The 11,982-nt window shown below is 38.9% G+C and overlaps 1 long non-coding RNA gene across 1 annotated transcript; it reads left to right on the top strand.

Annotated features, from left to right (window-relative positions):
* The first annotated feature begins 313 nt into the window (after positions 1–313).
* Positions 314–2,888, top strand: LOC113299143. The gene is made up of 2 exons (XR_003334645.1): positions 314–1,249; positions 1,346–2,888. It is a non-coding gene; the product is annotated as an uncharacterized LOC113299143 (long non-coding RNA).
* The last annotated feature ends 9,094 nt before the right edge of the window (positions 2,889–11,982 follow it).

The following is an 11,982-nucleotide window of genomic DNA, read 5'->3' as shown; positions in this document are numbered from 1 at the left end:
CTATTTCTCTTGTAAAATATGTATCTTATGTTCACTTTTGAGTGTTTAGGTACTTTGGAGCCATTTGGAGTAAAAGAAGAAGAAAGTACTCAATTGGAGAAAAAATGGCACAAAGGTCGATTCACGGGCGAGTTACATTTGGAACGGGCTAAGGTTATGCAACAAAGGAAGTGAAGAATGAGTTGTCAGTTCCGCAATTGACAGTTGAGCAAGAAAACAAAATAGATAGTTCCCTGGAACTAGGCACCCCTTATCTGCCTCACCTGGTTGGTTGCATCCATTCTACTACACAAGCCCTAGAATTCAGTGAGGAATCATTTTCTCATCATTTCTCTTTTCTTTTCCACCTGAAAACCGAGAGAGGATGGCGACTGCAGTTCAGAGAGAATTCATGGGGAGATTGAAACTGAATCTGCTGCAATTGAAGTTAGGTTTGATTTGAATTCGAATCTGGTGTTATGTTAAAGGTTGTTGTTGCCAGAAATGAAGATTGAGGGAGGAAATACAAATCAAATCGTAGATAGAGAAGATGATACTGCCATAGATTGATGGAAGAATCGGATCTGCTATTGTTGGTGGCAAATTGGAAGAGTTGGTGAAGATTAATGGCAATTCAGAGCTTATGAAGGATAATAGAGATGGGGTTTTGATGAATTTACCTCCAAGAGCAGGGAATGAAAAAATTGAGATGAATTTGATGGTTAGGGTTTGCCTTGAATTTGTGGTCTGCTGTAAAGATTGAGAAGTTGTTACTGATGGAGTTTGAATGAGATGCCAGGGAGACAACAAAGATGAACTGGAGCTAAATCAGTTGCAGGTGCAGTTCAAGGAGAAAATGAAGAAACTACAGATACAGATGCTTCCATGGATGTATGTTAGGACACAGGGTCTTGGCAGTGACAAGTTGGAAGCTGAGATAGTTCTGAATCTAAGAAAAAATGAACTGGGTGAATGAGATTGTAAATGGGGTTTGCTGTGATTTGTTGATGCTGGTAATTGTCATGGGTTGAATGGAAGGTGCAGCTATGTAGAAGAAGGTTATCACAACTGAAGATTCATGGGCACTGTATAAAGAAGCACAAGTGGTGGCTGCTCTCAGTCTTGGAGATTATGGAGTTACAAGGAACATGGGTTTTGACTGAGATGGATAATGGGAGACGAAGTTCAGAGTTTGAACTGATTGCAGGAACTGGAGTTGCTCAAATGGCAAGGTTACAAGGAGAAGCTGAGTTGAGCTGATATATTGCAGGTGATCTGTAGTGTTGGTTTGCAGTGGTGATATGTGAAAGTACAGGTTAAGGTGTTAATCTAGGAATGAACTGAGCATGGGAATGGCTATGAACAGGTTGTTGTGCTAACTGGATTATGGAGTAACTTTGAAGCATAAAATGGTTGTGGACTGCAGAGTAGTCAAGGCTGATGCTGCTGTTGGTATTGCGAGCAGTTTGTGCAGGAAATTGAATTGGTGATGCATGAAATGGAGCTACAGATTATTAGTAGGCTGCAAATGGAATGAAGTGAAACAATGAACCTTAGATATATGTTAGGATGAATTCGCAGGGTCACTTACTAGTAAGTCTGTGAGAAGAGGGTAAAGATGGTTGTGTGCAGTGAGGCCATGGAAGATTGCGAAGTATCTGAAATGAGAATGACGTTGGTAGAATGAGCTGCAGACAGTGGTGAGCTGATACTGATCAATGATTGAAGCTAATGGGTAATGTTGAATGTGGGTTTTAATCTCAATTCAGGGAAGACAGGTTAAGGATGTGCTGCAGATAGTGCTGGCAGCTTGGCTGTGTTGCAGAAGTTAGGATATGCTGATGGTTAAGGGCATGCTGTTGGTGTTTGAAGCCAGGAATGGAGTTAGTTGAGTCTGATGCTAAACTAGAGCTGAGCGCTAGTCATGGTCCGAAAACTGCAGAATGGATGTGGTGCAGGAATTAAATGTTGTTGTTACAGGGTACTATCTTGATGCAGAGAGCCTGAGATGTTAGTAAGGGAATGACAGAAGTATGGCTGGAGTGTTGTGCAGTGTGGTGCTGTGTTGAGCTATTGGAGCTGTTAATGAAGCTACAGATGATGCAGGAAATGGTGAATTGCAGCTAGAACGGCTGCGCTGCAGATCATGGTATTGATGGTTTGAGGTTGTAGAATTAAGCTTGAATGGATGTATGAACTGAATGCAGGGAAGATGGTTACAAAGATTGTGTGGATTCAGGGTCGAAACTCAACTGAAATGGCTCGAAAATGTTGCAAGATTTGTAGTATGAAGGGCAATCATGGCTGGCGGTGAAGCACAATGATGGTGCACCACAAGATGGCTGGCCAAGGAGCTGTGATGCACAATCATTGTGCAACACAGTTTATGGCATGTGCAAGATTGCAATGGCTTTGGCCTTGGCCACTCAGCCCATTCAGCCCAGCTGAGTCTGACTTGTCATCTAACTCATCTATCTGATTCACCTTGACTCGGTTGACTTGACCGAGTTGACTTGTTGACCCGACCGAGTTGACTCGTTGACCAGGGACCAGGTGGACTTTGCCGATCACCTGAGCTGTTTTCCGGTCAGTTTTTCGGCCGATTTCCGACCAGTTTCCGACGTTAATTTTTGGACATATTTTCTACATGGGTTCTCCACACACATGGGCTTGGTGGACTTCTTGGTGATGGGCTTTTGAAGACTTGACCTAAGAAGAGCTACAAAAAGAAAAGTTTTTTACTTTCTTAAGAATTACGTATTATTTTCTATTTGGAACTTTGGAGAGCGGCTATACAACTAGGGTTTGCTTTCGTTTATTTTTCATCTTCTTCAATTATTTTATGATGATGATTATGATGAACTCTATTATTATGAGTAACTAAACTCAATTATTGGTTATGGGATAAAGTTAATTTCTCAAGCATGTTATTTGATTCAATGAATTAGTTTTTTTTTCTCAAAACTTTATTGTTTATGATTCATGGTTTATATTGTTTATGATTTGAATGATAGTTTGGTTGAGTCCGGAATCAATTAGATTAGATTTCATCTCTATTGCTAGATTAGGGTTATTATACGAAAAAGTGATAATTCCTGATTGCAAGTAGCATAGTGCCATTATTACTTGTAGTGATACATCTCTTTAATTGCATATGAATCATAACCTTAGTTAAATTGAATTAGTGCTTTTACACATTTGATTGCCTTGATTAGTCTTATTCCTTAGAACTTAGTGCTCTTGGGTAGTTAAATCTAATTGTGCTTTTACACTTTAGGTTGCTCTCTAAGTAGAATTCACATATACATCTTTTAATGTGGTTGTGATGAAATCAGGGAATTAGCGGGATATTCTTGCGATCAAGATATCCTAGGACTTTTAGTAAATGAGAGATTAAAATTATCAATTCTAGTCATTGATGAAAATACATGTTTGCGAATGATACTATCCCGTGACCAATATCTTATCCTTATTGATTATTCAAATTATTTTATTGCTTTCGATTAATTTTATTGCTTTGTTTATTTAGATAAAACAAAAACCTCCCTTTGGTTACTTAAGAATCTGAAAATTTGATAACAACAAAAGTCTCTCTGTGGGATAGAACTCTTTCTTATCACGTACTATATTTATATCTAGTTGAATGAGAAAGTAAAATTATATTTGCTCGGTTGACAACCGGTCGCCGCTGCCGGGGAGGCATACAGCTTGTTATTAAGTTTTTAGTTTCTTATCATCATTTCTGCTTTCATATTTGCTTATTGTTTTCTTGTCTTGTTTCTCACTTGTTTGCGAGAATTGTTTTTAGGTACCTAATCCCTGGCTTCTAAAGATTGGAACCATCCAAGGTGCGGGATAGCTACTCGAAGAGGCACAATACTCCAACCAAGTCAAGACACGACGGAAGAACAAGAGTTAGAAGTGGAAGAAGAATTACAACTAGAAGAAGAACAAGAGGTTCCATTTGTAGAAGAACCACTAGTTGAAGAAGAAGAAGAAGCAATGGGTGATGCAAATCGTACACTCAAGGACTTGGCTTCTCATAGGCTTGATGCACAATGGTGGTGTATTGAGACAAACTCAACCTTCGAGATCAAGCCGGGGTTGATCAGAGAGTTACCGAAGTTTCATGGCATGGCGAATGAAGATCCAAACAATCATCTCATGGATTTTCACAACGTTATCATGGCTATGCTACCACCGGAGACTAATGCCGATGGTGCAATGTTGAAAGATTTTCCATTCTCTTTGGCGGACAACGCTAAGGAATGGTTGTATTATTTACCATCCAGAAGTGTCACTACATAGAACGGGTTGAAGAAACTCTTTTTAGAGAAGTATTTTCCTGCGTCAAAGGCTACTCAAATTCGCAAAGACATTTGTGGGATAAAGCAACACGTAGGAGAATCTTTGTATGAATGTTGGGAGCGATACAAGAGATTGGTGGCAAGCTGTCCACACCACCAATTTAGTGACGTGATGATAATACAATACTTCTACGAAGATCTCCAAACAAGTGATAGATATCTTCTTGATGCAGCGGGTGGTGGTGCACTAGTGAAAAAGACGGTGGCCCAAGCTACCGAGTTGATTGAAAGCATGGCTACAAACTCGCAACAATTCTACACAAGAGGTGAACCAATGGGTAGGAGAGTGCATGAAGTTACGGATTCATCATCACACCGTGATCAAAGGATGGATAACATGGAGCAAACGATGCAAAAGATGGTTGCGGTTATTTTACCTTCATATGGTGAAGAGTTGGAGCAAGCTAGTGCGGTCTTTCCAAATCAACAAAGACGGTATTATCCCTACTCCAACACTTACAATCCGGGATGGAGAGATCACCCCAACTTTAGCTATGCAAACAAGCAAGGTGCAATCCAACAACCTACTTTCAACCGTTCGGGTGGATTTCAAACTCAACAACAACAATTCCAGCCGCAACATCAACAATTTTCAGCAACCACAACAATCGATGCAAAATCAAGGTTCCGATATCGATGCAAAGCTTCAAACTTTTATGCAAGGAATTTCTACCATGTTTAAGGAAAGTCAACAAGAAACTAAGAGTGCTATCAAGGAGTTGCAGACACAAATGGGCTCCATGGCGGTTGATATAAACAAATTGAAGGCAAAAAATAGTGGGAAACTCCCTTCTCAACCTATCAACCCAAAAGAGGGTGTCAATGCTATTACGTTGAGAAGTGGTACACAACTTGTGCAACCCGAAGTTACTGATTCGGGAAAGGTGGAAACACCAAAGGAGCCGGTTTTGGAGGAAAAGAGGGATGAAATTCCCCAAATACCCGAGGTACCTATTCCTAACTCTAATACTCCGGGTTCTACTTATGTTCCTCCTTTACCTTTTTCTCGCAGATTTGCAAGCTCCAAGAAGGCGGAACTAGAAAAGGAGATTTTAGACGTTCTAAAGAAGATCCATGTGAACATACCACTCATTGATTCTATCAAGCAAGTTCCCAAGTATGCGAAAGTGTTGAAGGACTTGTGTACCAATAAGCAAAGGCTCAAAGGTAATGAAGTGCTAAGTGTGGGGTAGAATGCTTCGGCAATCTTACAACACAAACTTCCACTGAAATGTAAGGATCCCGGTAGCTTTGACATTCCAGTCACAATTGGTAACACCACATTTAACAAAGCTATGTTGGATTTAGGTGCATCCGTTAATGTTATGCCTGCATCTATGTACAATTCACTTGAGTTAGGTCCTCTTAAAAAGGATGGAATTGTATTGCAATTAGCCGATCGCTCTAATGTTTACCCAATGGGTATTGTTGAGGATGTTCTTGTGCAGGTTAATCAACTTGTATTTCCAGCTGACTTTTGCGTGTTAGAGATGAATGAAGGGTCGTCGGACTCATCTCTTCCATTGTTACTTGGGCATCCCTTCATGAAAATGGCGAAAACCATTATTGATGTGGACAAGGGAACGCTAACTATGGAGTTTGATGGAGAAACAATACGTTTCAACATTTTCGAGACGATGAGATATCCTAGTGATGTCCACTCTTGTTTCTCCATTGATGTTATGGATACATTGGTACAACAAGTATTTGAATTGAATGGTGATGATGCTTTGGAAACTGTTTTAACTACATCCATGGATAATGGTGTAAAGTGTGGTAATTAAGTCAAGGAAGCCCATGGCGATCTTAATTCATTACAAGGATGCCCGGAAACTCATAATATCTCTTTTATTTCTTTACCATGCAGTGATGAAAAGCTTGTACCTTCCATTGTTAAAATCTCCAAAGTTAGAATTGAAACCTCTTCCCGATCACCTAAAGTACTTGTACTTGGGTGACAAGGAAGATTTACCTGTTATTGTTTCTAACAAGCTTAGTGAATTACAGGAGCAAAAAATTCTAAGGGTGCTAAGGAAGTACAAGACGGCCATAGGATGGACAATTGCTGATATCAAGGGTATAAGCCCTGCCGTGTGTATGCACAAAATCCGTTTGGAGGACGATGCAAAGCCTACAAGGGAAGCCAACGTCGTTTGAACCCTCCCATGATGGAAGTTGTGAAAAATGAGATACTAAAGCTTTTGGACATGGGTGTTATCTACCCCATATCCGATAGCAAGTGGGTGAGCCCGGTACAAGTAGTACCAAAGAAATCAGGTGTGACGGTGGTGGAGAATGATAAGGACGAACTTTTCCCAACTCGTGTGCAAACCGGTTGGAGGGTTTGTATTGATTACAGGAAATTGAATGCCACCACTAGGAAGGATCATTTTCCATTGCCTTTTATTGATCAAATGCTTGAACGTTTAGCTGGACATTCTTATTATTGCTTCCTTGATGGTTATTCAGGTTACAATCAGATTATGATAGCGCCGGAGGATCAAGAGAAAACCACTTTCACTTGTCCATTCGGTAATTTTGCTTATAGAAGGATGCCTTTTGGCTTGTGCAATGCTCCAGCTACCTTTCAAAGGTGTATGGTAAGTATCTTCTCAGAATATGTTGAAAAAATAATCGAAGTGTTTATGGATGACTTTAGTGTCTTTGGTGATTCATTTGACCTTTGCTTGCACAACTTGTCACTAATCCTTGAACGATGTGTTGAAACAAATCTTGTGCTAAATTGGGAGAAGTGCCATTTCATGGTAACTCATGGCATAGTTTTAGGCCATATAATATTGTAGGATCAGAATCTCGCAGCAATAATGCCTCAGCGAAATTATTAACAAAACAACACGACAGTGTCGCAGAACAACTTCAGAAACGACATAATAAACGACATCATCCAAATCATGAGAAAAGTGTGACGATCCCGCGAAAATAAGGAAGTTTGTGAGATTGATATTTATAAGGTTGCGAGAATGTCGCAAGTCATATTCGAAAATAAAGGACAGATTAGCTTTCATCCACTATGTAATTTCCTATAAATAGCCGTTCAATTGTAAAGGAAAGAGAGAGATCTTTTTTGAGTGAGAAGCAAGTAAATAGGAGAGAGAAAATTTAGAGCAGAGGTTATTCTTGATTCCTTTATCTTTTCTTGTAAGATTGTTTAAAGATTCATCAATAAAATTAAGATTGTTAATCCAAAAATGAGTTGAATGTTAATGAAATCTTGTGAGGGGTGTAGTGTAGGATTTCCTACAACTACATAATGGTGCTAGAAACAGGGACTAAAGGTTGAAAGTTGAAGATTGTTGTTGAAATTGCTCAAATCAAGAAAGCGATTAAATAAATCAGTGAACCAGTTAAAAGAAAAATGATTAGAGTCAATGAAGATGAAAAAAGATTGGAGTGTAATATGACAAGAAAAACAGTGGTTAATGAATTCCATGAAAACATCAAAGGAAGGATACATAAACGAGGTTTTGAAGGAAGAAAGGTTATGGCAGTAGAAAAACATCACCCTTGAAAGATCGGGAAAAGCAAAAAAATCACATTCATGGCAGCAGAAATACCAAAAGAAAATTTGAGCCACACATCTCCATTGGTTATTACAATACCTATTACACGAAAAGAGAAGGAGACAACAACAAAATCCATGAAAGAATGGATATTGAACAGAACTTTAGTCGATACAAGAAATTCAGTGGATATAATATTCTATCACGCGTTCAAAGGAATGGGGTTCAAAGATGAAGAAATGTCTTGTTCATGGCTTTGGAAATTCCACAACAAAACCTAAAGGAGAAATAGTGGTGTGAATTCCACTAGGAGAGATCGAAACACAAGTGACACTATGCGTAGTGGATATGGAATCACCATATAACATGCTGTTGGGGAGGCCATGGATACACGCAATTAAAGCTGTAGCATCTACATTGAGGCCATGGAATAGGTGAGATTAGAGGAGATATTGACAGTGCAAAATTATGTTATCAAATTGAAGTAAAGCATTATGAAGGACGAGCAAAAAAGCGACAATTTCGCAGAAAAATAGCAAAGGAGGCAAAGAAAGAAGAAGAATTTAGAGTGTACATGATAAGAGCAAAAGAAGGTAAAGGAATACCCAGCGAAATTTCGGAGGAAGGAGATGGACCTGCGAAGATGATAAAAGATCCAACACCAATGGGAGAACCCAAGGCCAGTTACACTGCAGCAGAACCAACAAAAGAAGTAAATGTTGGGACTATAGAAGAACCCCTAATATTGAGGATTGGAACCAAGATGGATGCAGAAGAGGAAGAAATAACTGTCAATCTTTTGCGGGAATATAAAAATATTTTCTCGCGGAGCATGGATGAGATACCTGGAATAGATCCGTCAATTGCATGTCATAAGTTGGAGATTAACAAGAATGTGAGACCATTTAAACATAGAATAAGAAAAATCGCAACAACCTACCATCCTCAAATAGAAGAAGAATTACATAAAATGCTTGAGGCGGGAATTATAAGAGAAGCTAAATACCCAGAGTGGATAGCAAACATGGTTGTTGTTCCAAAGAAGAATAAAGGGATAAGAATTTGCATAGATTTCACTGATTTAAACAAGGCTTGCCCTAAAGATAGTTTTCCATTGCCGGATATTCCTTAAATGGTTGAATCCGCAGCGGGAAATGATAGAGTGTCTTCTTTAGATGGGTACAACGGTTATAACCAAATCCCTCTCGCTGAAGAAGATCAAGAGCATATTGCTTTTTTCGCTCCAAGAGGTTTATACTGTTATACAAAAATGTCGTTTGGTTTGCGAAATGCAGGAGCAACGTATCAAAGAATGGTAGAGAAGGTGTTCGAGAAAAGGATACACAAAACATTAGAGGTGTACGTGGATGACATGTTGGTGAAGATTAAAGAAGCCAAAGATCATGTACAAGATTTGAGGGAGATTTTTGAACAGATGCGGCAACATAACATTAAACTGAACCCTGAAAAATGCATTTTTGGGGTTGCATCGGGAAAATTTTTAGGCTACATTGTATCAAAAGAAGGAATACAAGTTGATCCAGAAAAGATACAAGCAGTTCGTGACATGCCAACACCAGCAACGGTAAAGGATGTACAAAAATTGAATGGACTTTTAGCTTCGCTAGGAAGATTCATTTCACGGTCATCAGACAAATGTAAACATTTTTTCAATATACTCAAGAAAGGTGCGAAATTCAAATGGACTGATGAATGTGAAAAATCTTTTCAAGGGATCAAAGAACACCTCATGAATACATCTATTTTACAAAAGGCAGAACCAGGAGAAGAACTATTGATCTATCTTGCGACAAAATCACATGCTTTAAGCGTTGTGTTATTGCGAACGGATGCAGGAGTGGAAAAGCCCATTTATTATATCAGCAAAACGTTTAATGCTGCAGAGAGGAATTATTCAAAGATTGAGAAGCTAATTTTAGCATTAGTATACGCCGTATTTAAACTTCGCATATATTTTCAAGCACATAAAATAAGGGTGCTAACAAAAGTACCAATTGAATCAGTGATGAAGAATTCAAAAAGATCAGGTAGGGTGGAGAGATGGAATGCACAAGTAGGACATTTCGAAATCAAGTATGAAATATTATCTTCACCAAAATCACAAGTTGTCGCAGATTTCTTAGCAGAATTTCCTTTAGAAGATGATGAAGCGGTGGAGGAGATGATGGATATAGAAGAAGAACATGGAGATCCAAAAGACTTATTAACAGAACCAAATAGATGGGAGATATTGGTAGATGGATCATCAAATGGGGAAGGCAATGGGGTTGGAATTGTTTTAATTTCGCCAGAAGGAGCGAAGATGGCTTTTTCATTCAGATTGGAATTCGCATCCACTAATAACGAAACGGAATATGAAGCTGTGGTACATGCCTTAAAGTTCGCAATAGAAATGAAACTAGAAAATGCCAGGATCACTAGTGATTCGCAGCTAGTTATTCGCCAAATAAAGGGAGAGTACACTACAAATGAACCATCCTTGAAGAAATACAAGAAGCTCGTTGAAGAATTGTCAGCGAAAATCCCAAAGATAAAATGGAGGCACATTTCAAGGAAGGATAACAGACTCGCAGACGCTTTTGCTTTCATCTCAAGCATGATGACAGATCCAACTGCGAGATGCATAAAAATACAGACACTTCTGTCACCATCAATCAATAAAGAAGAAGAAGAAGTGAACGTAATGATGATAGAAGGTGGAGAAGAAGAACAAACGAACAATATCGCAGATTGGAGAACAGAACTTCATGCATATTTGGCGAAAGGAGAAACACCAAGAACAGATTGGAAGCACACAAGTTAAAAAGCCGCGCAACAAATTATGAATTAAGAGATGGGCTGCTATACCGAAAATCCTTTAATGGACCATCACTCAGATGTTTGACACGAGAAGAAAGGAGAAAAGGTGCTAAAAATGTTACATAGTGGGGATGCTGGCAATCATAGCGGGGGAAGATCTTTGGCACATAGAGCAAAAATGCAAGGCTATTACTGGCCATACATGCACGAAGATGCAAAAAAATATCAAGACGTTGCGAAGATTGTCAGCGGCGCGGAAAGAAAATACATGCACCTGGAGCACCATTGTCATCTTCAACCAGTGTATGGCCTTTTGGAAAGTGGGGCTTAGATATTGTGGGGCCATTTTTACCAGGATCTGGACAAAGAAGATACTTAATAGTCGCAACAGATTATTTCAAAAAATGGACAGAAGTAAAGGCAGTACAGCATATTCGCGACAAGATATCTTTACATTCATATTTGAAAATATCATTTGCAGATTCGGAATTCCCGCGCAGTTAGTATCTGATAATGGGAAACAGTTTGAAGGACAGAACATAGAAATGTTACTTAGTGCATTTAAGATAAAATGTGGAAAGTCTACTCCTCTGTATCCACAAGCTAATGGACAGGCAGAGGCAACAAACAAAACAATTGCAGATATATTAAAGAAAAAACTAGAAGGACATCATAAAGCATGGTGCGAAAAAGTACATAATGCAGTATGGGCTTATAACACAACTAGAAGATAATCTACTGGAATGCCACCTTTTTGTTTAACATACGGAGTTGAAGCGGTGCTACCAACAGAAGTTGTTATTCTGACGACAAAGAGGGAAGCTTGGGAGAAAAATCTTAGTGCGGGTTTGATCTTAAGAAAACTTGATGAGTTAGAAGAAAAAAAAGAAATATCTTTACAGCATATGGAGAATTATCAGCGAAGATTAGCCCGAGAATATAATAAACGTGTCAAAGTACGCGAATTTCAACCAGGATATTTAGTTCTGCGAGAGACACCAATATATCAGCGAGAAAATGGTGGAAAGTTAGCGAAAAAATGGGATGGACCTTACATCATTAAGGAGATAGTTGGGACAGGAGCTTATAAATTAATGGATCCAGAAGGTAGAGATGTTGGTCATAGACTTGACAGACCATGGAACAGATTATACTTAAAGAGATATTATCCATAAGAAGCTTTGAGAAGTTATGTATGACGCAACAAAACGATTACGAATAAACATTCAATGAAAGAATAATTGCGAGATTATTCACATCAAAACAAGATCATGATATGCGAAACTTTCGCAGAG

Source organism: Papaver somniferum, chromosome 7 (genome assembly GCF_003573695.1).
Source record: "Papaver somniferum cultivar HN1 chromosome 7, ASM357369v1, whole genome shotgun sequence".
In the NCBI taxonomy this organism is placed as follows: domain Eukaryota; kingdom Viridiplantae; phylum Streptophyta; class Magnoliopsida; order Ranunculales; family Papaveraceae; genus Papaver; species Papaver somniferum.
Note: the sequence above shows the minus strand (reverse complement) of the source record. Positions and strands in the feature narration are given on the sequence as shown.